The sequence below is a fragment of the Taudactylus pleione genome, unplaced genomic scaffold, assembly GCF_031769625.1.
Source record: "Taudactylus pleione unplaced genomic scaffold, aTauple2 ptg002146l, whole genome shotgun sequence".
NCBI classification, from domain to species: Eukaryota; Metazoa; Chordata; class Amphibia; order Anura; family Myobatrachidae; genus Taudactylus; species Taudactylus pleione.
This window is the reverse complement of record NW_028286540.1, coordinates 320,001-342,828: the sequence shown is the minus strand read 5'-3', so window position 1 is coordinate 342,828 and position 22,828 is coordinate 320,001. Positions and strand designations below refer to the sequence as shown.

The 22,828-nt window shown below is 37.5% G+C and overlaps 5 non-coding genes and 83 pseudogenes across 5 annotated transcripts; all 88 read right to left on the bottom strand.

Annotated features, from left to right (window-relative positions):
- Positions 1-52: 52 nt before the first annotated feature.
- Positions 53-171, bottom strand: LOC148435093 (5S ribosomal RNA; annotated as a pseudogene).
- A 116-nt stretch (positions 172-287) lies between these two features.
- Positions 288-406, bottom strand: LOC148435092 (5S ribosomal RNA; annotated as a pseudogene).
- Positions 407-756: 350 nt separating this feature from the next.
- On the bottom strand, positions 757-875 carry LOC148435091 (5S ribosomal RNA; annotated as a pseudogene).
- Positions 876-991: 116 nt separating this feature from the next.
- On the bottom strand, positions 992-1,110 carry LOC148435090 (5S ribosomal RNA; annotated as a pseudogene).
- A 116-nt stretch (positions 1,111-1,226) lies between these two features.
- On the bottom strand, positions 1,227-1,345 carry LOC148435089 (5S ribosomal RNA; annotated as a pseudogene).
- A 116-nt stretch (positions 1,346-1,461) lies between these two features.
- On the bottom strand, positions 1,462-1,580 carry LOC148435088 (5S ribosomal RNA; annotated as a pseudogene).
- Positions 1,581-1,695: 115 nt separating this feature from the next.
- On the bottom strand, positions 1,696-1,814 carry LOC148435087 (5S ribosomal RNA; annotated as a pseudogene).
- A 116-nt stretch (positions 1,815-1,930) lies between these two features.
- On the bottom strand, positions 1,931-2,049 carry LOC148435086 (5S ribosomal RNA; annotated as a pseudogene).
- A 116-nt stretch (positions 2,050-2,165) lies between these two features.
- On the bottom strand, positions 2,166-2,284 carry LOC148435085 (5S ribosomal RNA; annotated as a pseudogene).
- A 115-nt stretch (positions 2,285-2,399) lies between these two features.
- LOC148435084 (5S ribosomal RNA) lies at positions 2,400-2,518 on the bottom strand. Its single transcript, XR_015876718.1, has one exon. It is a non-coding gene; the product is annotated as a 5S ribosomal RNA (ribosomal RNA).
- A 350-nt stretch (positions 2,519-2,868) lies between these two features.
- Positions 2,869-2,987, bottom strand: LOC148435083 (5S ribosomal RNA; annotated as a pseudogene).
- Positions 2,988-3,103: 116 nt separating this feature from the next.
- LOC148435082 (5S ribosomal RNA) lies at positions 3,104-3,222 on the bottom strand (annotated as a pseudogene).
- A 115-nt stretch (positions 3,223-3,337) lies between these two features.
- On the bottom strand, positions 3,338-3,456 carry LOC148435081 (5S ribosomal RNA). The gene has a single exon (XR_015876675.1). It is a non-coding gene; the product is annotated as a 5S ribosomal RNA (ribosomal RNA).
- Positions 3,457-3,572: 116 nt separating this feature from the next.
- LOC148435080 (5S ribosomal RNA) lies at positions 3,573-3,690 on the bottom strand (annotated as a pseudogene).
- A 115-nt stretch (positions 3,691-3,805) lies between these two features.
- On the bottom strand, positions 3,806-3,924 carry LOC148435079 (5S ribosomal RNA; annotated as a pseudogene).
- A 116-nt stretch (positions 3,925-4,040) lies between these two features.
- On the bottom strand, positions 4,041-4,159 carry LOC148435078 (5S ribosomal RNA; annotated as a pseudogene).
- Positions 4,160-4,274: 115 nt separating this feature from the next.
- On the bottom strand, positions 4,275-4,393 carry LOC148435077 (5S ribosomal RNA; annotated as a pseudogene).
- A 116-nt stretch (positions 4,394-4,509) lies between these two features.
- Positions 4,510-4,628, bottom strand: LOC148435076 (5S ribosomal RNA; annotated as a pseudogene).
- Positions 4,629-4,744: 116 nt separating this feature from the next.
- LOC148435075 (5S ribosomal RNA) lies at positions 4,745-4,863 on the bottom strand (annotated as a pseudogene).
- A 111-nt stretch (positions 4,864-4,974) lies between these two features.
- LOC148435074 (5S ribosomal RNA) lies at positions 4,975-5,093 on the bottom strand (annotated as a pseudogene).
- Positions 5,094-5,209: 116 nt separating this feature from the next.
- On the bottom strand, positions 5,210-5,328 carry LOC148435073 (5S ribosomal RNA; annotated as a pseudogene).
- Positions 5,329-5,678: 350 nt separating this feature from the next.
- LOC148435072 (5S ribosomal RNA) lies at positions 5,679-5,797 on the bottom strand (annotated as a pseudogene).
- Positions 5,798-5,913: 116 nt separating this feature from the next.
- LOC148435071 (5S ribosomal RNA) lies at positions 5,914-6,032 on the bottom strand (annotated as a pseudogene).
- A 116-nt stretch (positions 6,033-6,148) lies between these two features.
- LOC148435070 (5S ribosomal RNA) lies at positions 6,149-6,267 on the bottom strand (annotated as a pseudogene).
- Positions 6,268-6,383: 116 nt separating this feature from the next.
- Positions 6,384-6,502, bottom strand: LOC148435069 (5S ribosomal RNA; annotated as a pseudogene).
- Positions 6,503-6,617: 115 nt separating this feature from the next.
- LOC148435068 (5S ribosomal RNA) lies at positions 6,618-6,736 on the bottom strand (annotated as a pseudogene).
- Positions 6,737-6,852: 116 nt separating this feature from the next.
- Positions 6,853-6,971, bottom strand: LOC148435067 (5S ribosomal RNA; annotated as a pseudogene).
- Positions 6,972-7,087: 116 nt separating this feature from the next.
- Positions 7,088-7,206, bottom strand: LOC148435066 (5S ribosomal RNA; annotated as a pseudogene).
- Positions 7,207-7,321: 115 nt separating this feature from the next.
- LOC148435065 (5S ribosomal RNA) lies at positions 7,322-7,440 on the bottom strand (annotated as a pseudogene).
- A 116-nt stretch (positions 7,441-7,556) lies between these two features.
- LOC148435064 (5S ribosomal RNA) lies at positions 7,557-7,674 on the bottom strand (annotated as a pseudogene).
- A 115-nt stretch (positions 7,675-7,789) lies between these two features.
- LOC148435063 (5S ribosomal RNA) lies at positions 7,790-7,908 on the bottom strand (annotated as a pseudogene).
- A 116-nt stretch (positions 7,909-8,024) lies between these two features.
- On the bottom strand, positions 8,025-8,143 carry LOC148435062 (5S ribosomal RNA; annotated as a pseudogene).
- A 115-nt stretch (positions 8,144-8,258) lies between these two features.
- LOC148435061 (5S ribosomal RNA) lies at positions 8,259-8,377 on the bottom strand (annotated as a pseudogene).
- A 116-nt stretch (positions 8,378-8,493) lies between these two features.
- LOC148435060 (5S ribosomal RNA) lies at positions 8,494-8,612 on the bottom strand (annotated as a pseudogene).
- Positions 8,613-8,728: 116 nt separating this feature from the next.
- On the bottom strand, positions 8,729-8,847 carry LOC148435059 (5S ribosomal RNA; annotated as a pseudogene).
- Positions 8,848-8,958: 111 nt separating this feature from the next.
- Positions 8,959-9,077, bottom strand: LOC148435058 (5S ribosomal RNA; annotated as a pseudogene).
- A 116-nt stretch (positions 9,078-9,193) lies between these two features.
- LOC148435057 (5S ribosomal RNA) lies at positions 9,194-9,312 on the bottom strand (annotated as a pseudogene).
- Positions 9,313-9,662: 350 nt separating this feature from the next.
- Positions 9,663-9,781, bottom strand: LOC148435056 (5S ribosomal RNA; annotated as a pseudogene).
- Positions 9,782-9,897: 116 nt separating this feature from the next.
- LOC148435055 (5S ribosomal RNA) lies at positions 9,898-10,016 on the bottom strand (annotated as a pseudogene).
- A 351-nt stretch (positions 10,017-10,367) lies between these two features.
- LOC148435054 (5S ribosomal RNA) lies at positions 10,368-10,486 on the bottom strand (annotated as a pseudogene).
- Positions 10,487-10,601: 115 nt separating this feature from the next.
- On the bottom strand, positions 10,602-10,720 carry LOC148435053 (5S ribosomal RNA; annotated as a pseudogene).
- Positions 10,721-10,835: 115 nt separating this feature from the next.
- On the bottom strand, positions 10,836-10,954 carry LOC148435052 (5S ribosomal RNA; annotated as a pseudogene).
- A 116-nt stretch (positions 10,955-11,070) lies between these two features.
- LOC148435051 (5S ribosomal RNA) lies at positions 11,071-11,188 on the bottom strand (annotated as a pseudogene).
- A 115-nt stretch (positions 11,189-11,303) lies between these two features.
- Positions 11,304-11,422, bottom strand: LOC148435050 (5S ribosomal RNA; annotated as a pseudogene).
- Positions 11,423-11,538: 116 nt separating this feature from the next.
- LOC148435049 (5S ribosomal RNA) lies at positions 11,539-11,657 on the bottom strand (annotated as a pseudogene).
- Positions 11,658-11,772: 115 nt separating this feature from the next.
- Positions 11,773-11,891, bottom strand: LOC148435048 (5S ribosomal RNA; annotated as a pseudogene).
- A 116-nt stretch (positions 11,892-12,007) lies between these two features.
- LOC148435047 (5S ribosomal RNA) lies at positions 12,008-12,126 on the bottom strand (annotated as a pseudogene).
- A 116-nt stretch (positions 12,127-12,242) lies between these two features.
- On the bottom strand, positions 12,243-12,361 carry LOC148435046 (5S ribosomal RNA; annotated as a pseudogene).
- A 111-nt stretch (positions 12,362-12,472) lies between these two features.
- LOC148435045 (5S ribosomal RNA) lies at positions 12,473-12,591 on the bottom strand (annotated as a pseudogene).
- A 116-nt stretch (positions 12,592-12,707) lies between these two features.
- On the bottom strand, positions 12,708-12,826 carry LOC148435044 (5S ribosomal RNA; annotated as a pseudogene).
- Positions 12,827-13,176: 350 nt separating this feature from the next.
- LOC148435043 (5S ribosomal RNA) lies at positions 13,177-13,295 on the bottom strand (annotated as a pseudogene).
- Positions 13,296-13,411: 116 nt separating this feature from the next.
- On the bottom strand, positions 13,412-13,530 carry LOC148435042 (5S ribosomal RNA; annotated as a pseudogene).
- Positions 13,531-13,881: 351 nt separating this feature from the next.
- On the bottom strand, positions 13,882-14,000 carry LOC148435041 (5S ribosomal RNA; annotated as a pseudogene).
- Positions 14,001-14,115: 115 nt separating this feature from the next.
- On the bottom strand, positions 14,116-14,234 carry LOC148435040 (5S ribosomal RNA; annotated as a pseudogene).
- Positions 14,235-14,350: 116 nt separating this feature from the next.
- On the bottom strand, positions 14,351-14,469 carry LOC148435039 (5S ribosomal RNA; annotated as a pseudogene).
- Positions 14,470-14,585: 116 nt separating this feature from the next.
- Positions 14,586-14,704, bottom strand: LOC148435038 (5S ribosomal RNA; annotated as a pseudogene).
- Positions 14,705-14,819: 115 nt separating this feature from the next.
- LOC148435037 (5S ribosomal RNA) lies at positions 14,820-14,938 on the bottom strand (annotated as a pseudogene).
- Positions 14,939-15,054: 116 nt separating this feature from the next.
- LOC148435036 (5S ribosomal RNA) lies at positions 15,055-15,172 on the bottom strand (annotated as a pseudogene).
- Positions 15,173-15,287: 115 nt separating this feature from the next.
- Positions 15,288-15,406, bottom strand: LOC148435035 (5S ribosomal RNA; annotated as a pseudogene).
- Positions 15,407-15,522: 116 nt separating this feature from the next.
- Positions 15,523-15,641, bottom strand: LOC148435034 (5S ribosomal RNA; annotated as a pseudogene).
- Positions 15,642-15,756: 115 nt separating this feature from the next.
- LOC148435033 (5S ribosomal RNA) lies at positions 15,757-15,875 on the bottom strand (annotated as a pseudogene).
- A 116-nt stretch (positions 15,876-15,991) lies between these two features.
- LOC148435032 (5S ribosomal RNA) lies at positions 15,992-16,110 on the bottom strand (annotated as a pseudogene).
- Positions 16,111-16,226: 116 nt separating this feature from the next.
- Positions 16,227-16,345, bottom strand: LOC148435031 (5S ribosomal RNA; annotated as a pseudogene).
- A 116-nt stretch (positions 16,346-16,461) lies between these two features.
- LOC148435030 (5S ribosomal RNA) lies at positions 16,462-16,580 on the bottom strand (annotated as a pseudogene).
- A 111-nt stretch (positions 16,581-16,691) lies between these two features.
- Positions 16,692-16,810, bottom strand: LOC148435029 (5S ribosomal RNA; annotated as a pseudogene).
- Positions 16,811-16,926: 116 nt separating this feature from the next.
- LOC148435028 (5S ribosomal RNA) lies at positions 16,927-17,045 on the bottom strand (annotated as a pseudogene).
- A 350-nt stretch (positions 17,046-17,395) lies between these two features.
- Positions 17,396-17,514, bottom strand: LOC148435027 (5S ribosomal RNA; annotated as a pseudogene).
- Positions 17,515-17,630: 116 nt separating this feature from the next.
- LOC148435026 (5S ribosomal RNA) lies at positions 17,631-17,749 on the bottom strand (annotated as a pseudogene).
- Positions 17,750-17,865: 116 nt separating this feature from the next.
- LOC148435025 (5S ribosomal RNA) lies at positions 17,866-17,984 on the bottom strand (annotated as a pseudogene).
- A 116-nt stretch (positions 17,985-18,100) lies between these two features.
- On the bottom strand, positions 18,101-18,219 carry LOC148435024 (5S ribosomal RNA; annotated as a pseudogene).
- A 115-nt stretch (positions 18,220-18,334) lies between these two features.
- LOC148435023 (5S ribosomal RNA) lies at positions 18,335-18,453 on the bottom strand (annotated as a pseudogene).
- Positions 18,454-18,569: 116 nt separating this feature from the next.
- LOC148435022 (5S ribosomal RNA) lies at positions 18,570-18,688 on the bottom strand (annotated as a pseudogene).
- A 116-nt stretch (positions 18,689-18,804) lies between these two features.
- Positions 18,805-18,923, bottom strand: LOC148435021 (5S ribosomal RNA; annotated as a pseudogene).
- Positions 18,924-19,038: 115 nt separating this feature from the next.
- LOC148435020 (5S ribosomal RNA) lies at positions 19,039-19,157 on the bottom strand. Its single transcript, XR_015876745.1, has one exon. It is a non-coding gene; the product is annotated as a 5S ribosomal RNA (ribosomal RNA).
- A 350-nt stretch (positions 19,158-19,507) lies between these two features.
- Positions 19,508-19,626, bottom strand: LOC148435019 (5S ribosomal RNA; annotated as a pseudogene).
- Positions 19,627-19,742: 116 nt separating this feature from the next.
- Positions 19,743-19,861, bottom strand: LOC148435018 (5S ribosomal RNA; annotated as a pseudogene).
- A 115-nt stretch (positions 19,862-19,976) lies between these two features.
- Positions 19,977-20,095, bottom strand: LOC148435017 (5S ribosomal RNA). Its single transcript, XR_015876674.1, has one exon. It is a non-coding gene; the product is annotated as a 5S ribosomal RNA (ribosomal RNA).
- Positions 20,096-20,211: 116 nt separating this feature from the next.
- LOC148435016 (5S ribosomal RNA) lies at positions 20,212-20,330 on the bottom strand (annotated as a pseudogene).
- Positions 20,331-20,445: 115 nt separating this feature from the next.
- LOC148435015 (5S ribosomal RNA) lies at positions 20,446-20,564 on the bottom strand. Its single transcript, XR_015876673.1, has one exon. It is a non-coding gene; the product is annotated as a 5S ribosomal RNA (ribosomal RNA).
- Positions 20,565-20,680: 116 nt separating this feature from the next.
- LOC148435014 (5S ribosomal RNA) lies at positions 20,681-20,798 on the bottom strand (annotated as a pseudogene).
- A 115-nt stretch (positions 20,799-20,913) lies between these two features.
- LOC148435013 (5S ribosomal RNA) lies at positions 20,914-21,032 on the bottom strand (annotated as a pseudogene).
- A 116-nt stretch (positions 21,033-21,148) lies between these two features.
- LOC148435012 (5S ribosomal RNA) lies at positions 21,149-21,267 on the bottom strand (annotated as a pseudogene).
- Positions 21,268-21,383: 116 nt separating this feature from the next.
- On the bottom strand, positions 21,384-21,502 carry LOC148435011 (5S ribosomal RNA; annotated as a pseudogene).
- A 111-nt stretch (positions 21,503-21,613) lies between these two features.
- On the bottom strand, positions 21,614-21,732 carry LOC148435010 (5S ribosomal RNA; annotated as a pseudogene).
- Positions 21,733-21,847: 115 nt separating this feature from the next.
- Positions 21,848-21,966, bottom strand: LOC148435009 (5S ribosomal RNA; annotated as a pseudogene).
- Positions 21,967-22,316: 350 nt separating this feature from the next.
- LOC148435008 (5S ribosomal RNA) lies at positions 22,317-22,435 on the bottom strand (annotated as a pseudogene).
- A 116-nt stretch (positions 22,436-22,551) lies between these two features.
- LOC148435007 (5S ribosomal RNA) lies at positions 22,552-22,670 on the bottom strand (annotated as a pseudogene).
- Positions 22,671-22,785: 115 nt separating this feature from the next.
- Positions 22,786-22,828, bottom strand: part of LOC148435006 (5S ribosomal RNA) — a 119-nt pseudogene continuing 76 nt past the window's right edge.

Sequence of the window (22,828 nt, the reverse complement as noted above, 5' to 3'; positions counted from 1 at the left end):
AGTTGAAAAAATGTAATGTAAAATGTAATAGACTGTTATGGCAGTATAAAATTACCTACAGCACCTGGGATTCCTAGGTGGTCTCCCATCCAAGTACTAACCAGGCCCAACACTGCATAGCTTCCAAGATCAGACGAGATTGGGCATGTCCACTGCGGTTTGGCTATAGGTGCTCAAAAACATTAACTTTAGACCTCTTTTACTTCTTTACTCAAGTAAATTCATTGATAAGTTGAAAAAATTAAATGTAAAATGTAATAGAAAAGAATGCTATGGCAGTATAAAATTACCTACAGAACCTGGGATTCCTAGGTAGTCTCCCATCCAAGTACAAACCAGTCCCAACACTGCATAGCTTCCAAGATCAGACGAGATTGGGCATGTCCAGTGTGGTTTGGCTGTAGGTGCTCAAAAACATTAACTTTAGACCTCTATTACTTCTTAACTCAAGTAAATTCATTGATAAGTTGAAAAAATTAAATGTAAAATGTAATAGAAAAGAATGTTATGGCAGTATAAAATTACCTACTGCAGCTGGTTTTCCCAGGTGGTTTCCCATCCAAGTACTGACCATGCCCAACACTGCATAGCTACCAAGATAAGACGAGATGGGGCAAGTCCAGTGTGGATTGGCTGTAGGTGCTCAAAAGTATTAACTTTAGACCTCTTTTACTTCTTAACTCAAGTAAATTCAATGATAAGTTGAAAAAATTAAATTTAAAATGTAATAGAAAAGAAGTTATGGCAGTATAAAATTACCTACAGCACCTGGGATTCCTAGGTGGTCTCCTATCCAAGTACTAAACAGGTCCAACACTGCATAGCTTCCAAGATCAGACGAGATTGGGCATGTCCAGTGTGGTTTGGCTGTAGGTGCTCAAAAACATTAACTTTAGACCTCTTTTACTTCTTAACTCAAGTAAATTCATTGATAAGTTGAAAAAATTAAATGTAAAATGTAATAGAAAAGAAAGTTATGGCTGCATAAAATTACCTACAGCACCTGGTATTCCCAGGTGGTCTTCCATCCAAGTACTAACCAGGCCCAACACTGCATAGCTTCCAAGATCAGACGAGATTGGGCATGTCCAGTGTGGTTTGGCTGTAGGTGCTCAAAAACATTAACTTTAGACCTCTATTACTTCTTAACTCAAGTAAATTCATTGATAAGTTGAAAAAATTAAATTTAAAATGTAATAGAAAAGAATGTTATGGCAGTTTAAAATTACCTACAGCACGTGGTAATCCCTGGTGGTCTCCCATCCAAGTACTAACCACGCCCAACACTGCATAGCTTCCAAGATCAAATGACATTGGCCATGTCCAGTGTGGTTTGGCTATAGGTGCTGAAAAATATTAACTTTAGACCTCTTTTACTTCTTAACTCAAGTAAATTCATTGCTAAGTTGAAAAAATGTAATGTAAAATGTAATAGAAAAGAATGTTATGGCTATATAAAATTACCAACAGCACCTGGTATTCCCAGGTGGTCTCCCATCCAAGTACTAACCAGGCCCAACACTGCATAGCTTCCAAAATCAGATGAGATTGGGCATGTCCAGTGTGGTTTGGCAATAGGTGCTAAAAGCCTTAACTTTAGACCTCTTTTACTTCTTAACTCAAGTAAATTCATTGCTAAGTTGAAAAAATTAAATGTAAAATGTAATAAAAAAGACTGTTATGGCAGTATAAAATTACCTACAGCACCTGGGATTCCCAGGTGGTCTCCCATCCAAGTACTAACCAGGCCCAACACTGCATAGCTTCCAAGATCAGACGAGATTGGGCATGTCCAGTGTGGTTTGGCTGTAGATGCTCAAAAACATTAACTTTAGACCTCTTTTACTTCTTAACTCAAGTAAATTCATTGATAAGTTGAAAAAATTAAATGTAAAATGTAATAGAAAAGAATGTTATGGCTGCATAAAATTACCTACAGCACCTGGTATTCCCAGGTGGTTTCCCATCCAAGTACTAACCAGGCCCAACACTGCATAGCTTCCAAAATCAGACGAGATTGGGCATGTCCAGTGTGGTTTGGCTGTGGGTGCTCAAAAACATTAACTTTAGACCTCTATTACTTCTTAACTCAAGTAAATTCATTGATAAGTTGAAAAAATTAAATTTAAAATGTAATAGAAAAGAATGTTATGGCACTATAAAATTACCTACAGCACCTGGTAATCCCATGTGGTCTCCCATCCAAGTACTAACCAGGCCCAACACTGCATAGCTTCCAAGTTCAGACGAGATTGGGCATGTCCAGTGTGGTTTGGCTGTAGGTGCTCAAAAACATTAACTTTAGACCACTTTTACTTCTTAACTCAAGTAAATTCAATGATAAGTTGAAAAATGAAATGTAAAATGTAATAGAAAAGAATGTTATGGCAGTATAAAATTACCTACAGCACCTGGTATTCCCAGGTGGTCTCCCATCCAAGTACTAACCAGGCCCAACACTGCATAGCTTCCAAGATCAGACGAGATTGGGCATGTCCAGTGTGGTTTGACTGTAGGTGCTCAAAAACATTAACTTTAGACCTCTTTTACTTCTTAACTCAAGTAAATTCATTGATAAGTTGAAAGAATGAAATTTAAAATGTAATAGAAAAGAATGTTTTGGTTGTCTAAAATTCCCTACAGCACCTGGTATTCCCAGGTGGTCTCCCATCCAAGTACTGACCATACCCAACACTGCATAGCTACCAAGATAAGACGAGATGGGGCATGTCCAGTGTGGATTGGATGTAGGTGCTCAAAAGTATTAACTTTAGACCTCTTTTACTTCTTAACTCAAGTAAATTCAATGATAAGTTGAAACATTAAATGTAAAATGTAATAGAAAAGAATGTTATGGCAGTATAAAATTACCTACCGCTCCTGGTATTCCCAGGTGGTCTCCCATCCAAGTACTAACCAGGCCCAACACTGCATAGCTTCCAAGGTCAGATGAGATTGGGCATGTCCAGTGTGGTTTGGCTGTAGGTGCTCAAAAACATTAACTTTAGACCTCTATTACTTCTTAACTCAAGTAAATTCATTGATAAGTTGAAAAAATTAAATTTAAAATGTAATAGAAAAGAATGTTATGGCAGTATAAAATTACCTACAGGACCTGGGATTCCTAGGTGGTCTCCTATCCAAGTACTAAACAGGTCCAACACTGCATAGCTTCCAAGTTCAGACGAGATTGGGCATGTCCAGTGTGGTTTGGCTGTAGGTGCTCAAAAACATTAACTTTAGACCTCTTTTACTTCTTAACTCAAGTAAATTCAATGATAAGTTGAAAAATGAAATGTAAAATGTAATAGAAAAGAATGTTATGGGAGTATAAAATTACCTACAGCACCTGGTATTCCCAGGTGGTCTCCCATCCAAGTACTAACCAGGCCCAACACTGCATAGCTTCCAAGATCAGACGAGATTGGGCATGTCCAGTGTGGTTTGGCTGTAGGTGCCCAAAAGCATTAAATTTATACCGCTATTACTTCTTAACTCAAGTAAATTCAATGATAAGTTGAAAAAATTAAAAGTAAAATGTAATAGAAAAGAAAGTTATGGCAGTATAAAATTACCTACAGCACCTCGTATTACCAGGAGGTCTGCCATCCAAGTACTAACCAGGCCCAACACTGCATAGCTTCCAAGATCAGACGAGATTGGGCATGTCCAGTGTGGTTTGGCCGAGGTGCTCAAAAACATTAACTTTAGACCTCTTTTACTTCTTAGCTCAAGTAAATTCAATGATAAGTTGTAAAATTAAATGTAAAATATAATAGAAAAGAAAGTTATGGCAGTATAAAATTACCTACAGCACCTGGTATTCCCAGGTGGTCTCCCATCCAAGTACAAACCAGGCCAAACACTGCATAGCTTCCAAGATCAGACGAGATTGGGCATGTCCAGTGTGGTTTGACTGTAGGTGTTCAAAAACATTAACTTTAGACATCTTTTACTTCTTAACTCAAGTAAATTCATTGATAAGTTGAAAAAATTAAATGTAAAATTTAATAGAAAAGAATGTTATGGCAGTATAAAATTACCTACAGCACCTGATATTCCCAGGTGGTCTCCCATTCAAGTACTAACCAGGCCCAACACTGCATAACTTCCAAGATCAGACGAGATTGGGCATGTCCAGTGTGGTTTGGCAATAGGTGCTAAAAGCCTTAACTTTAGACCTCTTTTACTTCTTAACTTAAGTAAATTCATTGCTAAGTTGAAAAAATTAAATGTAAAATGTAATAAAAAAGACTGTTATGGCAGTATAAAATTACCTACAGCACCTGGGATTCCCAGGTGGTCTCCCATCCAAGTACTAACCAGGCCCAACACTGCATAGCTTCCAAGATCAGACGAGATTGGGCATGTCCAGTGTGGTTTGGCTGTAGATGCTCAAAAACATTAACTTTAGACCTCTTTTACTTCTTAACTCAAGTAAATTCATTGATAAGTTGAAAAAATTTAATGTAAAATGTAATAGAAAAGAATGTTATGGCTGCATAAAATTACCTACAGCACCTGGTATTCCCAGGTGGTTTCCCATCCAAGTACTAACCAGGCCCAACACTGCATAGCTTCCAAAATCAGACGAGATTGGGCATGTCCAGTGTGGTTTGGCTGTAGGTGCTCAAAAACATTAACTTTAGACCTCTATTACTTCTTAACTCAAGTAAATTAATTGATAAGTTGAAAAAATGTAATGTAAAATGTAATAGAAAAGAATGTTATGGCTATATAAAATTACCTACAGCACCAGGGATTCCTAGGTGGTCTCCCATCCAAGTACTATCCAGGCCCAACACTGCATAGCTTCCAATATCAGACGAGATTGGGCATGTCAAGTGTGGTTTGGCTGTAGGTGCTCAAAGACATTAACTTTAGACCTCTTTTACTTCTTTACTCAAGTAAATTCATTGATAAGTTGAAAAAATTAAATGTAAAATGTAATAGACTGTTATGGCAGTATAAAATTACCTACAGCACCTGGGATTCCTAGGTGGTCTCCCATCCAAGTACTAACCAGGCCCAACACTGCATAGCTTCCAAGATCAGATGAGATTGGGCATGTCCACTGCGGTTTGGCTGTAGGTGCTCAAAAACATTAACTTTAGACCTCTTTTACTTCTTTACTCAAGTAAATTCATTGATAAGTTGAAAAAATGAAATGTAAAATGTAATAGAAAAGAATGTTATGGCAGTATAAAATTACCTACAGAACCTGGGATTCCTAGGTAGTCTCCCATCCAAGTACAAACCAGTCCCAACACTGCATAGCTTCCAAGATCAGACGAGATTGGGCATGTCCAGTGTGGTTTGGCTGTAGGTGCTCAAAAACATTAACTTTAGACCTCTATTACTTCTTAACTCAAGTAAATTCATTGATAGGTTGAAAAAATTAAATGTAAAATGTAATAGAAAAGAATGTTATGGCAGTATAAAATTACCTACTGCAGCTGGTTTTCCCAGATGGTCTCCCATCCAAGTACTGACCATGCCCAACACTGCATAGCTACCAAGATAAGATGAGATGGGGCAAGTCCAGTGTGGATTGGCTGTAGGTGCTCAAAAGTATTAACTTTAGACCTCTTTTACTTCTTAACTCAAGTAAATTCAATGATAAGTTGAAAAAATTAAATTTAAAATGTAATAGAAAAGAAGTTATGGCAGTATAAAATTACCTACAGCACCTGGGATTCCTAGGTGGTCTCCTATCCAAGTACTAAACAGGTCCAACACTGCATAGCTTCCAAGATCAGACGAGATTGGGCATGTCCAGTGTGGTTTGGCTGTAGGTGCTCAAAAACATTAACTTTAGACCTCTTTTACTTCTTAACTCAAGTAAATTCATTGATAAGTTGAAAAAATTAAATGTAAAATGTAATAGAAAAGAAAGTTATGGCTGCATAAAATTACCTACAGCACCTGGTATTCCCAGGTGGTCTCCCATCCAAGTACTAACCAGGCCCAACACTGCATAGCTTCCAAGATCAGACCAGATTGGGCATGTCCAGTGTGGTTTGGCTGTAGGTGCTCAAAAACATTAACTTTAGACCTCTATTACTTCTTAACTCAAGTAAATTCATTGATAAGTTGAAAAAATTAAATTTAAAATGTAATAGAAAAGAATGTTATGGTAGTATAAAATTACCTACAGCACGTGGTAATCCCTGGTGGTCTCCCATCCAAGTACTAACCACGCCCAACACTGCATAGCTTCCAAGATCAAATGACATTGGCCATGTCCAGTGTGGTTTGGCTATAGGTGCTGAAAAATATTAACTTTAGACCTCTTTTACTTCTTAACTCAAGTAAATTCATTGCTAAGTTGAAAAAATGTAATGTAAAATGTAATAGAAAAGAATGTTATGGCTATATACAATTACCTACAGCACCTGGTATTCCCAGGTGGTCTCCCATCCAAGTACTAACCAGGCCCAACACTGCATAGCTTCCAAGATCAGATGAGATTGGGCATGTCCAGTGTGGTTTGGCAATAGGTGCTAAAAGCCTTAACTTTAGACCTCTTTTACTTCTTAACTCAAGTAAATTCATTGCTAAGTTGAAAAAATTAAATGTAAAATGTAATAAAAAAGACTGTTATGGCAGTATAAAATTACCTACAGCACCTGGGATTCCCAGGTGGTCTCCCATCCAAGTACTAACCAGGCCCAACACTGCATAGCTTCCAAGATCAGACGAGATTGGGCATGTCCAGTGTGGTTTGGCTGTAGATGCTCAAAAACATTAACTTTAGACCTCTTTTACTTCTTAACTCAAGTAAATTCATTGATAAGTTGAAAAAATTAAATGTAAAATGTAATAGAAAAGAATGTTATGGCTGCATAAAATTACCTACAGCACCTGGTATTCCCAGGTGGTTTCCCATCCAAGTACTAACCAGGCCCAACACTGCATAGCTTCCAAAATCAGACGAGATTGGGCATGTCCAGTGTGGTTTGGCTGTGGGTGCTCAAAAACATTAACTTTAGACCTCTATTACTTCTTAACTCAAGTAAATTCATTGATAAGTTGAAAAAATTAAATTTAAAATGTAATAGAAAAGCATGTTATGGCACTATAAAATTACCTACAGCACCTGGTAATCCCATGTGGTCTCCCATCCAAGTACTAACCAGGCCCAACACTGCATAGCTTCCAAGTTCAGATGAGATTGGGCATGTCCAGTGTGGTTTGGCTGTAGGTGCTCAAAAACATTAACTTTAGACCTCTTTTACTTCTTAACTCAAGTAAATTCAATGATAAGTTGAAAAATGAAATGTAAAATGTAATAGAAAAGAATGTTATGGGAGTATAAAATTACCTACAGCACCTGGTATTCCCAGGTGGTCTCCCATCCAAGGTCTAACCAGGCCCAACACTGCATAGCTTCCAAGATCAGACGAGATTGGGCATGTCCAGTGTGGTTTGGCTGTAGGTGCCCAAAAGCATTAAATTTATACCGCTATTACTTCTTAACTCAAGTAAATTCAATGATAAGTTGAAAAAATTAAATGTAAAATGTAATAGAAAAGAAAGTTATGGCAGTATAAAATTACCTACAGCACCTGGTATTACCAGGAGGTCTGCCATCCAAGTACTAACCAGGCCCAACACTGCATAGCTTCCAAGATCAGACGAGATTGGGCATGTCCAGTGTGGTTTGGCCGAGGTGCTCAAAAACATTAACTTTAGACCTCTTTTACTTCTTAGCTCAAGTAAATTCAATGATAAGTTGTAAAATTAAATGTAAAATATAATAGAAAAGAAAGTTATGGCAGTATAAAATTACCTACAGCACCTGGTATTCCCAGGTGGTCTCCCATCCAAGTACAAACCAGGCCAAACACTGCATAGCTTCCAAGATCAGACGAGATTGGGCATGTCCAGTGTGGTTTGACTGTAGGTGCTCAAAAACATTAACTTTAGACATCTTTTACTTCTTAACTCAAGTAAATTCATTGATAAGTTGAAAAAATTAAATGTAAAATGTAATAGAAAAGAATGTTATGGCAGTATAAAATTACCTACAGCACCTGATATTCCCAGGTGGTCTCCCATTCAAGTACTAACCAGGCCCAACACTGCATAACTTCCAAGATCAGACGAGATTGGGCATGTCCAGTGTGGTTTGGCAATAGGTGCTAAAAGCCTTAACTTTAGACCTCTTTTACTTCTTAACTTAAGTAAATTCATTGCTAAGTTGAAAAAATTAAATGTAAAATGTAATAAAAAAGACTGTTATGGCAGTATAAAATTACCTACAGCACCTGGGATTCCCAGGTGGTCTCCCATCCAAGTACTAACCAGGCCCAACACTGCATAGCTTCCAAGATCAGACGAGATTGGGCATGTCCAGTGTGGTTTGGCTGTAGATGCTCAAAAACATTAACTTTAGACCTCTTTTACTTCTTAACTCAAGTAAATTCATTGATAAGTTGAAAAAATTAAATGTAAAATGTAATAGAAAAGAATGTTATGGCTGCATAAAATTACCTACAGCACCTGGTATTCCCAGGTGGTTTCCCATCCAAGTACTAACCAGGCCCAACACTGCATAGCTTCCAAAATCAGACGAGATTGGGCATGTCCAGTGTGGTTTGGCTGTGGGTGCTCAAAAACATTAACTTTAGACCTCTATTACTTCTTAACTCAAGTAAATTCATTGATAAGTTGAAAAAATTAAATTTAAAATGTAATAGAAAATAATGTTATGGCACTATAAAATTACCTACAGCACCTGGTAATCCCATGTGGTCTCCCATCCAAGTACTAACCAGGCCCAACACTGCATAGCTTCCAAGTTCAGACGAGATTGGGCATGTCAAGTGTGGTTTGGCTGTAGGTGCTCAAAGACATTAACTTTAGACCTCTTTTACTTCTTTACTCAAGTAAATTCATTGATAAGTTGAAAAAATTAAATGTAAAATGTAATAGACTGTTATGGCAGTATAAAATTACCTACAGCACCTGGGATTCCTAGGTGGTCTCCCATCCAAGTACTAACCAGGCCCAACACTGCATAGCTTCCAAGATCAGATGAGATTGGGCATGTCCACTGCGGTTTGGCTGTAGGTGCTCAAAAACATTAACTTTAGACCTCTTTTACTTCTTTACTCAAGTAAATTCATTGATAAGTTGAAAAAATGAAATGTAAAATGTAATAGAAAAGAATGTTATGGCAGTATAAAATTACCTACAGAACCTGGGATTCCTAGGTAGTCTCCCATCCAAGTACAAACCAGTCCCAACACTGCATAGCTTCCAAGATCAGACGAGATTGGGCATGTCCAGTGTGGTTTGGCTGTAGGTGCTCAAAAACATTAACTTTAGACCTCTATTACTTCTTAACTCAAGTAAATTCATTGATAGGTTGAAAAAATTAAATGTAAAATGTAATAGAAAAGAATGTTATGGCAGTATAAAATTACCTACTGCAGCTGGTTTTCCCAGATGGTCTCCCATCCAAGTACTGACCATGCCCAACACTGCATAGCTACCAAAATAAGATGAGATGGGGCAAGTCCAGTGTGGATTGGCTGTAGGTGCTCAAAAGTATTAACTTTAGACCTCTTTTACTTCTTAACTCAAGTAAATTCAATGATAAGTTGAAAAAATTAAATTTAAAATGTAATAGAAAAGAAGTTATGGCAGTATAAAATTACCTACAGCACCTGGGATTCCTAGGTGGTCTCCTATCCAAGTACTAAACAGGTCCAACACTGCATAGCTTCCAAGATCAGACGAGATTGGGCATGTCCAGTGTGGTTTGGCTGTAGGTGCTCAAAAACATTAACTTTAGACCTCTTTTACTTCTTAACTCAAGTAAATTCATTGATAAGTTGAAAAAATTAAATGTAAAATGTAATAGAAAAGAAAGTTATGGCTGCATAAAATTACCTACAGCACCTGGTATTCCCAGGTGGTCTCCCATCCAAGTACTAACCAGGCCCAACACTGCATAGCTTCCAAGATCAGACCAGATTAGGCATGTCCAGTGTGGTTAGGCTGTAGGTGCTCAAAAACATTAACTTTAGACCTCTATTACTTCTTAACTCAAGTAAATTCATTGATAAGTTGAAAAAATTAAATTTAAAATGTAATAGAAAAGAATGTTATGGTAGTATAAAATTACCTACAGCACGTGGTAATCCCTGGTGGTCTCCCATCCAAGTACTAACCACGCGCAACACTGCATAGCTTCCAAGATCAAATGACATTGGCCATGTCCAGTGTGGTTTGGCTATAGGTGCTGAAAAATATTAACTTTAGACCTCTTTTACTTCTTAACTCAAGTAAATTCATTGCTAAGTTGAAAAAATGTAATGTAAAATGTAATAGAAAAGAATGTTATGGCTATATACAATTACCTACAGCACCTGGTATTCCCAGGTGGTCTCCCATCCAAGTACTAACCAGGCCCAACACTGCATAGCTTCCAAGATCAGATGAGATTGGGCATGTCCAGTGTGGTTTGGCAATAGGTGCTAAAAGCCTTAACTTTAGACCTCTTTTACTTCTTAACTCAAGTAAATTCATTGCTAAGTTGAAAAAATTAAATGTAAAATGTAATAAAAAAGACTGTTATGGCAGTATAAAATTACCTACAGCACCTGGGATTCCCAGGTGGTCTCCCATCCAAGTACTAACCAGGCCCAACACTGCATAGCTTCCAAGATCAGACGAGATTGGGCATGTCCAGTGTGGTTTGGCTGTAGATGCTCAAAAACATTAACTTTAGACCTCTTTTACTTCTTAACTCAAGTAAATTCAATGATAAGTTGAAAAATGAAATGTAAAATGTAATAGAAAAGAATGTTATGGGAGTATAAAATTACCTACAGCACCTGGTATTCCCAGGTGGTCTCCCATCCAAGGTCTAACCAGGCCCAACACTGCATAGCTTCCAAGATCAGACGAGATTGGGCATGTCCAGTGTGGTTTGGCTGTAGGTGCCCAAAAGCATTAAATTTATACCGCTATTACTTCTTAACTCAAGTAAATTCAATGATAAGTTGAAAAAATTAAATGTAAAATGTAATAGAAAAGAAAGTTATGGCAGTATAAAATTACCTACAGCACCTGGTATTACCAGGAGGTCTGCCATCCAAGTACTAACCAGGCCCAACACTGCATAGCTTCCAAGATCAGACGAGATTGGGCATGTCCAGTGTGGTTTGGCCGAGGTGCTCAAAAACATTAACTTTAGACCTCTTTTACTTCTTAGCTCAAGTAAATTCAATGATAAGTTGTAAAATTAAATGTAAAATATAATAGAAAAGAAAGTTATGGCAGTATAAAATTACCTACAGCACCTGGTATTCCCAGGTGGTCTCCCATCCAAGTACAAACCAGGCCAAACACTGCATAGCTTCCAAGATCAGACGAGATTGGGCATGTCCAGTGTGGTTTGACTGTAGGTGCTCAAAAACATTAACTTTACACATCTTTTACTTCTTAACTCAAGTAAATTCATTGATAAGTTGAAAAAATTAAATGTAAAATTTAATAGAAAAGAATGTTATGGCAGTATAAAATTACCTACAGCACCTGATATTCCCAGGTGGTCTCCCATTCAAGTACTAACCAGGCCCAACACTGCATAACTTCCAAGATCAGACGAGATTGGGCATGTCCAGTGTGGTTTGGCAATAGGTGCTAAAAGCCTTAACTTTAGACCTCTTTTACTTCTTAACTTAAGTAAATTCATTGCTAAGTTGAAAAAATTAAATGTAAAATGTAATAAAAAAGACTGTTATGGCAGTATAAAATTACCTACAGCACCTGGGATTCCCAGGTGGTCTCCCATCCAAGTACTAACCAGGCCCAACACTGCATAGCTTCCAAGATCAGACGAGATTGGGCATGTCCAGTGTGGTTTGGCTGTAGATGCTCAAAAACATTAACTTTAGACCTCTTTTACTTCTTAACTCAAGTAAATTCATTGATAAGTTGAAAAAATTAAATGTAAAATGTAATAGAAAAGAATGTTATGGCTGCATAAAATTACCTAGAGCACCTGGTATTCCCAGGTGGTTTCCCATCCAAGTACTAACCAGGCCCAACACTGCATAGCTTCCAAAATCAGACGAGATTGGGCATGTCCAGTGTGGTTTGGCTGTGGGTGCTCAAAAACATTAACTTTAGACCTCTATTACTTCTTAACTCAAGTAAATTCATTGATAAGTTGAAAAAATTAAATTTAAAATGTAATAGAAAATAATGTTATGGCACTATAAAATTACCTACAGCACCTGGTAATCCCATGTGGTCTCCCATCCAAGTACTAACCAGGCCCAACACTGCATAGCTTCCAAGTTCAGACGAGATTGGGCATGTCAAGTGTGGTTTGGCTGTAGGTGCTCAAAGACATTAACTTTAGACCTCTTTTACTTCTTTACTCAAGTAAATTCATTGATAAGTTGAAAAAATTAAATGTAAAATGTAATAGACTGTTATGGCAGTATAAAATTACCTACAGCACCTGGGATTCCTAGGTGGTCTCCCATCCAAGTACTAACCAGGCCCAACACTGCATAGCTTCCAAGATCAGATGAGATTGGGCATGTCCACTGCGGTTTGGCTGTAGGTGCTCAAAAACATTAACTTTAGACCTCTTTTACTTCTTTACTCAAGTAAATTCATTGATAAGTTGAAAAAATGAAATGTAAAATGTAATAGAAAAGAATGTTATGGCAGTATAAAATTACCTACAGAACCTGGGATTCCTAGGTAGTCTCCCATCCAAGTACAAACCAGTCCCAACACTGCATAGCTTCCAAGATCAGACGAGATTGGGCATGTCCAGTGTGGTTTGGCTGTAGGTGCTCAAATACATTAACTTTAGACCTCTATTACTTCTTAACTCAAGTAAATTCATTGATAGGTTGAAAAAATTAAATGTAAAATGTAATAGAAAAGAATGTTATGGCAGTATAAAATTACCTACTGCAGCTGGTTTTCCCAGATGGTCTCCCATCCAAGTACTGACCATGCCCAACACTGCATAGCTACCAAGATAAGATGAGATGGGGCAAGTCCAGTGTGGATTGGCTGTAGGTGCTCAAAAGTATTAACTTTAGACCTCTTTTACTTCTTAACTCAAGTAAATTCAATGATAAGTTGAAAAAATTAAATTTAAAATGTAATAGAAAAGAAGTTATGGCAGTATAAAATTACCTACAGCACCTGGGATTCCTAGGTGGTCTCCTATCCAAGTACTAAACAGGTCCAACACTGCATAGCTTCCAAGATCAGACGAGATTGGGCATGTCCAGTGTGGTTTGGCTGTAGGTGCTCAAAAACATTAACTTTAGACCTCTTTTACTTCTTAACTCAAGTAAATTCATTGATAAGTTGAAAAAATTAAATGTAAAATGTAATAGAAAAGAAAGTTATGGCTGCATAAAATTACCTACAGCACCTGGTATTCCCAGGTGGTCTCCCATCCAAGTACTAACCAGGCCCAACACTGCATAGCTTCCAAGATCAGACCAGATTGGGCATGTCCAGTGTGGTTTGGCTGTAGGTGCTCAAAAACATTAACTTTAGACCTCTATTACTTCTTAACTCAAGTAAATTCATTGATAAGTTGAAAAAATTAAATTTAAAATGTAATAGAAAAGAATGTTATGGTAGTATAAAATTACCTACAGCACGTGGTAATCCCTGGTGGTCTCCCATCCAAGTACTAACCACGCGCAACACTGCATAGCTTCCAAGATCAAATGACATTGGCCATGTCCAGTGTGGTTTGGCTATAGGTGCTGAAAAATATTAACTTTAGACCTCTTTTACTTCTTAACTCAAGTAAATTCATTGCTAAGTTGAAAAAATGTAATGTAAAATGTAATAGAAAAGAATGTTATGGCTATATACAATTACCTACAGCACCTGGTATTCCCAGGTGGTCTCCCATCCAAGTACTAACCAGGCCCAACACTGCATAGCTTCCAAGATCAGATGAGATTGGGCATGTCCAGTGTGGTTTGGCAATAGGTGCTAAAAGTCTTAACTTTAGACCTCTTTTACTTCTTAACTCAAGTAAATTCATTGCTAAGTTGAAAAAATTAAATGTAAAATGTAATAAAAAAGACTGTTATGGCAGTATAAAATTACCTACAGCACCTGGGATTCCCAGGTGGTCTCCCATCCAAGTACTAACCAGGCCCAACACTGCATAGCTTCCAAGATCAGACGAGATTGGGCATGTCCAGTGTGGTTTGGCTGTAGATGCTCAAAAACATTAACTTTAGACCTCTTTTACTTCTTAACTCAAGTAAATTCATTGATAAGTTGAAAAAATTAAATGTAAAATGTAATAGAAAAGAATGTTATGGCTGCATAAAATTACCTACAGCACCTGGTATTCCCAGGTGGTTTCCCATCCAAGTACTAACCAGGCCCAACACTGCATAGCTTCCAAAATCAGACGAGATTGGGCATGTCCAGTGTGGTTTGGCTGTGGGTGCTCAAAAACATTAACTTTAGACCTCTATTACTTCTTAACTCAAGTAAATTCATTGATAAGTTGAAAAAATTAAATTTAAAATGTAATAGAAAAGCATGTTATGGCACTATAAAATTACCTACAGCACCTGGTAATCCCATGTGGTCTCCCATCCAAGTACTAACCAGGCCCAACACTGCATAGCTTCCAAGTTCAGATGAGATTGGGCATGTCCAGTGTGGTTTGGCTGTAGGTGCTCAAAAACATTAACTTTAGACCTCTTTTACTTCTTAACTCAAGTAAATTCAATGATAAGTTGAAAAATGAAATGTAAAATGTAATAGAAAAGAATGTTATGGGAGTATAAAATTACCTACAGCACCTGGTATTCCCAGGTGGTCTCCCATCCAAGGTCTAACCAGGCCCAACACTGCATAGCTTCCAAGATCAGACGAGATTGGGCATGTCCAGTGTGGTTTGGCTGTAGGTGCCCAAAAGCATTAAATTTATACCGCTATTACTTCTTAACTCAAGTAAATTCAATGATAAGTTGAAAAAATTAAATGTAAAATGTAATAGAAAAGAAAGTTATGGCAGTATAAAATTACCTACAGCACCTGGTATTACCAGGAGGTCTGCCATCCAAGTACTAACCAGGCCCAACACTGCATAGCTTCCAAGATCAGACGAGATTGGGCATGTCCAGTGTGGTTTGGCCGAGGTGCTCAAAAACATTAACTTTAGACCTCTTTTACTTCTTAGCTCAAGTAAATTCAATGATAAGTTGTAAAATTAAATGTAAAATATAATAGAAAAGAAAGTTATGGCAGTATAAAATTACCTACAGCACCTGGTATTCCCAGGTGGTCTCCCATCCAAGTACAAACCAGGCCAAACACTGCATAGCTTCCAAGATCAGACGAGATTGGGCATGTCCAGTGTGGTTTGACTGTAGGTGCTCAAAAACATTAACTTTAGACATCTTTTACTTCTTAACTCAAGTAAATTCATTGATAAGTTGAAAAAATTAAATGTAAAATTTAATAGAAAAGAATGTTATGGCAGTATAAAATTACCTACAGCACCTGATATTCCCAGGTGGTCTCCCATTCAAGTACTAACCAGGCCCAACACTGCATAACTTCCAAGATCAGACGAGATTGGGCATGTCCAGTGTGGTTTGGCAATAGGTGCTAAAAGCCTTAACTTTAGACCTCTTTTACTTCTTAACTTAAGTAAATTCATTGCTAAGTTGAAAAAATTAAATGTAAAATGTAATAAAAAAGACTGTTATGGCAGTATAAAATTACCTACAGCACCTGGGATTCCCAGGTGGTCTCCCATCCAAGTACTAACCAGGCCCAACACTGCATAGCTTCCAAGATCAGACGAGATTGGGCATGTCCAGTGTGGTTTGGCTGTAGATGCTCAAAAACATTAACTTTAGACCTCTTTTACTTCTTAACTCAAGTAAATTCATTGATAAGTTGAAAAAATTAAATGTAAAATGTAATAGAAAAGAATGTTATGGCTGCATAAAATTACCTACAGCACCTGGTATTCCCAGGTGGTTTCCCATCCAAGTACTAACCAGGCCCAACACTGCATAGCTTCCAAAATCAGACGAGATTGGGCATGTCCAGTGTGGTTTGGCTGTGGGTGCTCAAAAACATTAACTTTAGACCTCTATTACTTCTTAACTCAAGTAAATTCATTGATAAGTTGAAAAAATTAAATTTAAAATGTAATAGAAAATAATGTTATGGCACTATAAAATTACCTACAGCACCTGGTAATCCCATGTGGTCTCCCATCCAAGTACTAACCAGGCCCAACACTGCATAGCTTCCAAGTTCAGACGAGATTGGGCATGTCCAGTGTGGTTTGGCTGTAGGTGCTCAAAAACATTAACTTTAGACCTCTATTACTTCTTAACTCAAGTAAATTAATTGATAAGTTGAAAAAATGTAATGTAAAATGTAATAGAAAAGAATGTTATGGCTATATAAAATTACCTACAGCACCAGGGATTCCTAGGTGGTCTCCCATCCAAGTACTATCCAGGCCCAACACTGCATAGCTTCCAATATCAGACGAGATTGGGCATGTCAAGTGTGGTTTGGCTGTAGGTGCTCAAAGACATTAACTTTAGACCTCTTTTACTTCTTTACTCAAGTAAATTCATTGATAAGTTGAAAAAATTAAATGTAAAATGTAATAGACTGTTATGGCAGTATAAAATTACCTACAGCACCTGGGATTCCTAGGTGGTCTCCCATCCAAGTACTAACCAGGCCCAACACTGCATAGCTTCCAAGATCAGATGAGATTGGGCATGTCCACTGCGGTTTGGCTGTAGGTGCTCAAAAACATTAACTTTAGACCTCTTTTACTTCTTTACTCAAGTAAATTCATTGATAAGTTGAAAAAATGAAATGTAAAATGTAATAGAAAAGAATGTTATGGCAGTATAAAATTACCTACAGAACCTGGGATTCCTAGGTAGTCTCCCATCCAAGTACAAACCAGTCCCAACACTGCATAGCTTCCAAGATCAGACGAGATTGGGCGTGTCCAGTGTGGTTTGGCTGTAGGTGCTCAAAAACATTAACTTTAGACCTCTATTACTTCTTAACTCAAGTAAATTCATTGATAGGTTGAAAAAATTAAATGTAAAATGTAATAGAAAAGAATGTTATGGCAGTATAAAATCACCTACTGCAGCTGGTTTTCCCAGGTGGTCTCCCATCCAAGTACTGACCATGCCCAACACTGCATAGCTACCAAGATAAGACAAGATGGGGCAAGTCCAGTGTGGATTGGCTGTAGGTGCTCAAAAGTATTAACTTTAGACCTCTTTTACTTCTTAACTCAAGTAAATTCAATGATAAGTTGAAAAAATTAAATTTAAAATGTAATAGAAAAGAAGTTATGGCAGTATAAAATTACCTACAGCACCTGGGATTCCTAGGTGGTCTCCTATCCAAGTACTAAACAGGTCCAACACTGCATAGCTTCCAAGATCAGATGAGATTGGGCATGTCCAGTGTGGTTTGGCTGTAGGTGCTCAAAAACATTAACTTTAGACCTCTTTTACTTCTTAACTCAAGTAAATTCATTGATAAGTTGAAAAAATTAAATGTAAAATGTAATAGAAAAGAAAGTTATGGCTGCATAAAATTACCTACAGCACCTGGTATTCCCAGGTGGTCTCCCATCCAAGTACTAACCAGGCCCAACACTGCATAGCTTCCAAGATAAGACGAGATTGGGCATGTCCAGTGTGGTTTGGCTGTAGGTGCTCAAAAACATTAACTTTAGACCTCTATTACTTCTTAACTCAAGTAAATTCATTGATAAGTTGAAAAAATTACATTTAAAATGTAATAGAAAAGAATGTTATGGCAGTATAAAATTACCTACAGCACGTGGTAATTCCTGGTGGTCTCCCATCCAAGTACTAACCACGCCCAACACTGCATAGCTTCCAAGATCAGATGACATTGGCCATGTCCAGTGTGGTTTGGCTATAGGTGCTGAAAAATATTAACTTTAGACCTCTTTTACTTCTTAACTCAAGTAAATTCATTGCTAAGTTGAAAAAATTTAATGTAAAATGTAATAGAAAAGAATGTTATGGCTATATAAAATTACCTACAGCACCTGGTATTCCCAGGTGGTCTCCCATCCAAGTACTAACCAGGCCCAACACTGCATAGCTTCCAAGATCAGATGAGATTGGGCATGTCCAGTGTGGTTTGGCAATAGGTGCTAAAAGCCTTTACTTTAGACCTCTTTTACTTCTTAACTCAAGTAAATTCATTGCTAAGTTGAAAAAATTAAATGTAAAATGTAATAAAAAAGACTGTTATGGCAGTATAAAATTACCTACAGCACCTGGGATTCCCAGGTGGTCTCCCATCCAAGTACTAACCAGGCCCAACACTGCATAGCTTCCAAGATCAGACGAGATTGGGCATGTCCAGTGTGGTTTGGCTGTAGATGCTCAAAAACATTAACTTTAGACCTCTTTTACTTCTTAACTCAAGTAAATTCATTGATAAGTTGAAAAAATTAAATGTAAAATGTAATAGAAAAGAATGTTATGGCTGCATAAAATTACCTACAGCACCTGGTATTCCCAGGTGGTTTCCCATCCAAGTACTAACCAGGCCCAACACTGCATAGCTTCCAAAATCAGACGAGATTGGGCATGTCCAGTGTGGTTTGGCTGTGGGTGCTCAAAAACATTAACTTTAGACCTCTATTACTTCTTAACTCAAGTAAATTCATTGATAAGTTGAAAAAATTAAATTTAAAATGTAATAGAAAAGCATGTTATGGCACTATAAAATTAGCTACAGCACCTGGTAATCCCATGTGGTCTCCCATCCAAGTACTAACCAGGCCCAACACTGCATAGCTTCCAAGTTCAGATGAGATTGGGCATGTCCAGTGTGGTTTGGCTGTAGGTGCTCAAAAACATTAACTTTAGACCTCTTTTACTTCTTAACTCAAGTAAATTCAATGATAAGTTGAAAAATGAAATGTAAAATGTAATAGAAAAGAATGTTATGGCAGTATAAAATTACCTACAGCACCTGGTATTCCCAGGTGGTCTCCCATCCAAGTACTAACCAGGCCCAACACTGCATAGCTTCCAAGATCAGATGAGATTGGGCATGTCCAGTGTGGTTTGGCTGTAGGTGCTCAAAAACATTAACTTTAGACCTCTTTTACTTCTTAACTCAAGTAAATTCATTGATAAGTTGAAAGAATGAAATGTAAAATGTAATAGAAAAGAATGTTTTGGTTGTCTAAAATTCCCTACAGCACCTGGTATTCCCAGGTGGTCTCCCATCCAAGTACTGACCATGCCCAACACTGCATAGCTACCAAGATAAGACGAGATGGTGCATGTCCAGTGTGGATTGGATGTAGGTGCTCAAAAGTATTAACTTTAGACCTCTTTTACTTCTTAACTCAAGTAAATTCAATGATAAGTTGAAAAATTAAATGTAAAATGTAATAGAAAAGAATGTTATGGCAGTATAAAATTACCTACAGCTCCTGGTATTCCCAGGTGGTCTCCCATCCAAGTACTAACCAGGCCCAACACTGCATAGCTTCCAAGGTCAGACGAGATTGGGCATGTCCAGTGTGGTTTGGCTGTAGGTGCTCAAAAACATTAACTTTAGACCTCTATTACTTCTTAACTCAAGTAAATTCATTGATAAGTTGAAAAAATTAAATTTAAAATGTAATAGAAAAGAATGTTATGGCAGTATAAAATTACCTACAGGACCTGGGATTCCTAGGTGGTCTCCTATCCAAGTACTAAACAGGTCCAACACTGCATAGCTTCCAAGTTCAGACGAGATTGGGCATGTCCAGTGTGGTTTGGCTGTAGGTGCTCAAAAACATTAACTTTAGACCTCTTTTACTTCTTAACTCAAGTAAATTCAATGATAAGTTGAAAAATGAAATGTAAAATGTAATAGAAAAGAATGTTATGGGAGTATAAAATTACCTACAGCACCTGGTATTCCCAGGTGGTCTCCCATCCAAGTACTAACCAGGCCCAACACTGCATAGCTTCCAAGATCAGACGAGATTGGGCATGTCCAGTGTGGTTTGGCTGTAGGTGCCCAAAAGCATTAAATTTATAAAGCTATTACTTCTTAACTCAAGAAAATTCAATGATAAGTTGAAAAAATTAAATTTAAAATGTAATAGAAAAGAATGTTATGGCAGTATAAAATTACCTACAGGACCTGGGATTCCTAGGTGGTCTCCTATCCAAGTACTAAACAGGTCCAACACTGCATAGCTTCCAAGTTCAGACGAGATTGGGCATGTCCAGTGTGGTTTGGCTGTAGGTGCTCAAAAACATTAACTTTAGACCTCTTTTACTTCTTAACTCAAGTAAATTCAATGATAAGTTGAAAAATGAAATGTAAAATGTAATAGAAAAGAATGTTATGGGAGTATAAAATTACCTACAGCACCTGGTATTCCCAGGTGGTCTCCCATCCAAGTACTAACCAGGCCCAACACTGCATAGCTTCCAAGATCAGACGAGATTGGGCATGTCCAGTGTGGTTTGGCTGTAGGTGCCCAAAAGCATTAAATTTATACCGCTATTACTTCTTAACTCAAGTAAATTCAATGATAAGTTGAAAAAATTAAATGTAAAATGTAATAGAAAAGAAAGTTATTGCAGTATAAAATTACCTACAGCACCTGGTATTACCAGGAGGTCTGCCATCCAAGTACTAACCAGGCCCAACACTGCATAGCTTCCAAGATCAGACGAGATTGGGCATGTCCAGTGTGGTTTGGCCGAGGTGCTCAAAAACATTAACTTTAGACCTCTTTTACTTCTTAGCTCAAGTAAATTCAATGATAAGTTGTAAAATTAAATGTAAAATATAATAGAAAAGAATGTTATGGCAGTATAAAATTACCTACAGCACCTGGTATTCCCAGGTGGTCTCCCATCCAAGTACAAACCAGGCCAAACACTGCATAGCTTCCAAGATCAGACGAGATTGGGCATGTCCAGTGTGGTTTGACTGTAGGTGCTCAAAAAAATTAACTTTAGACATCTTTTACTTCTTAACTCAAGTAAATTCATTGATAAGTTGAAAAAATTAAATGTAAAATTTAATAGAAAAGAATGTTATGGCAGTATAAAATTACCTACAGCACCTGATATTCCCAGGTGGTCTCCCATTCAAGTACTAACCAGACCCAACAATGCATAACTTCCAAGATCAGACGAGATTGGGCATGTCCAGTGTGGTTTGGCTATAGGCGCTCAAAAACATTAAATTTAGACCTCTTTTACTTCTTAACTCAAGTAAATTAATTGATAAGTTGAAAAAATGTAATGTAAAATGTAATAGAAAAGAATGTTATGGCTATATAAAATTACCTACAGCACGAGGGATTCCTAGGTGGTCTCCCATCCAAGTACTATCCAGGCCCAACACTGCATAGCTTCCAATATCAAACGAGATTGGGCACGTCAAGTGTGGTTTGGCTGTAGGTGCTCAAAGTCAATAACTTTAGACCTCTTTTACTTCTTTACTCAAGTAAATTCATTGATAAGTTGAAAAAATTAAATGTAAAATGTAATAGACTGTTATGGCAGTATAAAATTACCTACAGCACCTGGGATTCCTAGGTGGTCTCCCATCCAAGTACTAACCAGGCCCAACACTGCATAGCTTCCAAGATCAGACGAGATTGGGCATGTCCACTGCGGTTTGGCTGTAGGTGCTCAAAACATTAACTTTAGACCTCTTGTACTTCTTTACTCAAGTAAATTCATTGATAAGTTGAAAAAATTAAATGTAAAATGTAATAGAAAAGAATGTTATGGCAGTATAAAATTACCTACAGAACCTGGGATTCCTAGGTAGTCTCCCATCCAAGTACAAACCAGTCCCAACACTGCATAGCTTCCAAGATCAGACGAGATTGGGCATGTCCAGTGTGGTTTGGCTGTAGGTGCTCAAAAACATTAACTTTAGACCTCTATTACTTCTTAACTCAAGTAAATTCATTGATAAGTTGAAAAAATTAAATGTAAAATGTAATAGAAAAGAATGTTATGGCAGTATAAAATTACCTACTGCAGCTGGCTTTCCCAGGTGGTCTCCCATCCAAGTACTGACCATGCCCAACACTGCATAGCTACCAAGATAAGACGAGATGGGGCAAGTCCAGTGCGGATTGGCTGTAGGTGCTCAAAAGTATTAACTTTAGACCTCTTTTACTTCTTAACTCAAGTAAATTCAATGATAAGTTGAAAAAATTAAATTTAAAATGTAATAGAAAAGAAGTTATGGCAGTATAAAATTACCTACAGCACCTGGGATTCCTAGGTGGTCTCCTATCCAAGTACTAAACAGGTCCAACACTGCATAGCTTCCAAGATCAGACAAGATTGGGCATGTCCAGTGTGGTTTGGCTGTAGGTGCTCAAAAACATTAACTTTAGACCTCTTTTACTTCTTAACTCAAGTAAATTCATTGATAAGTTGAAAAAATTAAATGTAAAATGTAATAGAAAAGAAAGTTATGGCTGCATAAAATTACCTACAGCACCTGGTATTCCCAGGTGGTCTCCCATCCAAGTAATAACCAGGCCCAACACTGCATAGCTTCCAAGATCAGACAAGATTGGGCATGTCCAGTGTGGTTTGGCTGTAGGTGCTCAAAAACATTAACTTTAGACCTCTTTTACTTCTTAACTCAAGTAAATTCAATGATAAGTTGAAAAATTAAATGTAAAATGTAATAGAAAAGAATGTTATGGCAGTATAAAATTACCTACCGCTCCTGGTATTCCCAGGTGGTCTCCCATCCAAGT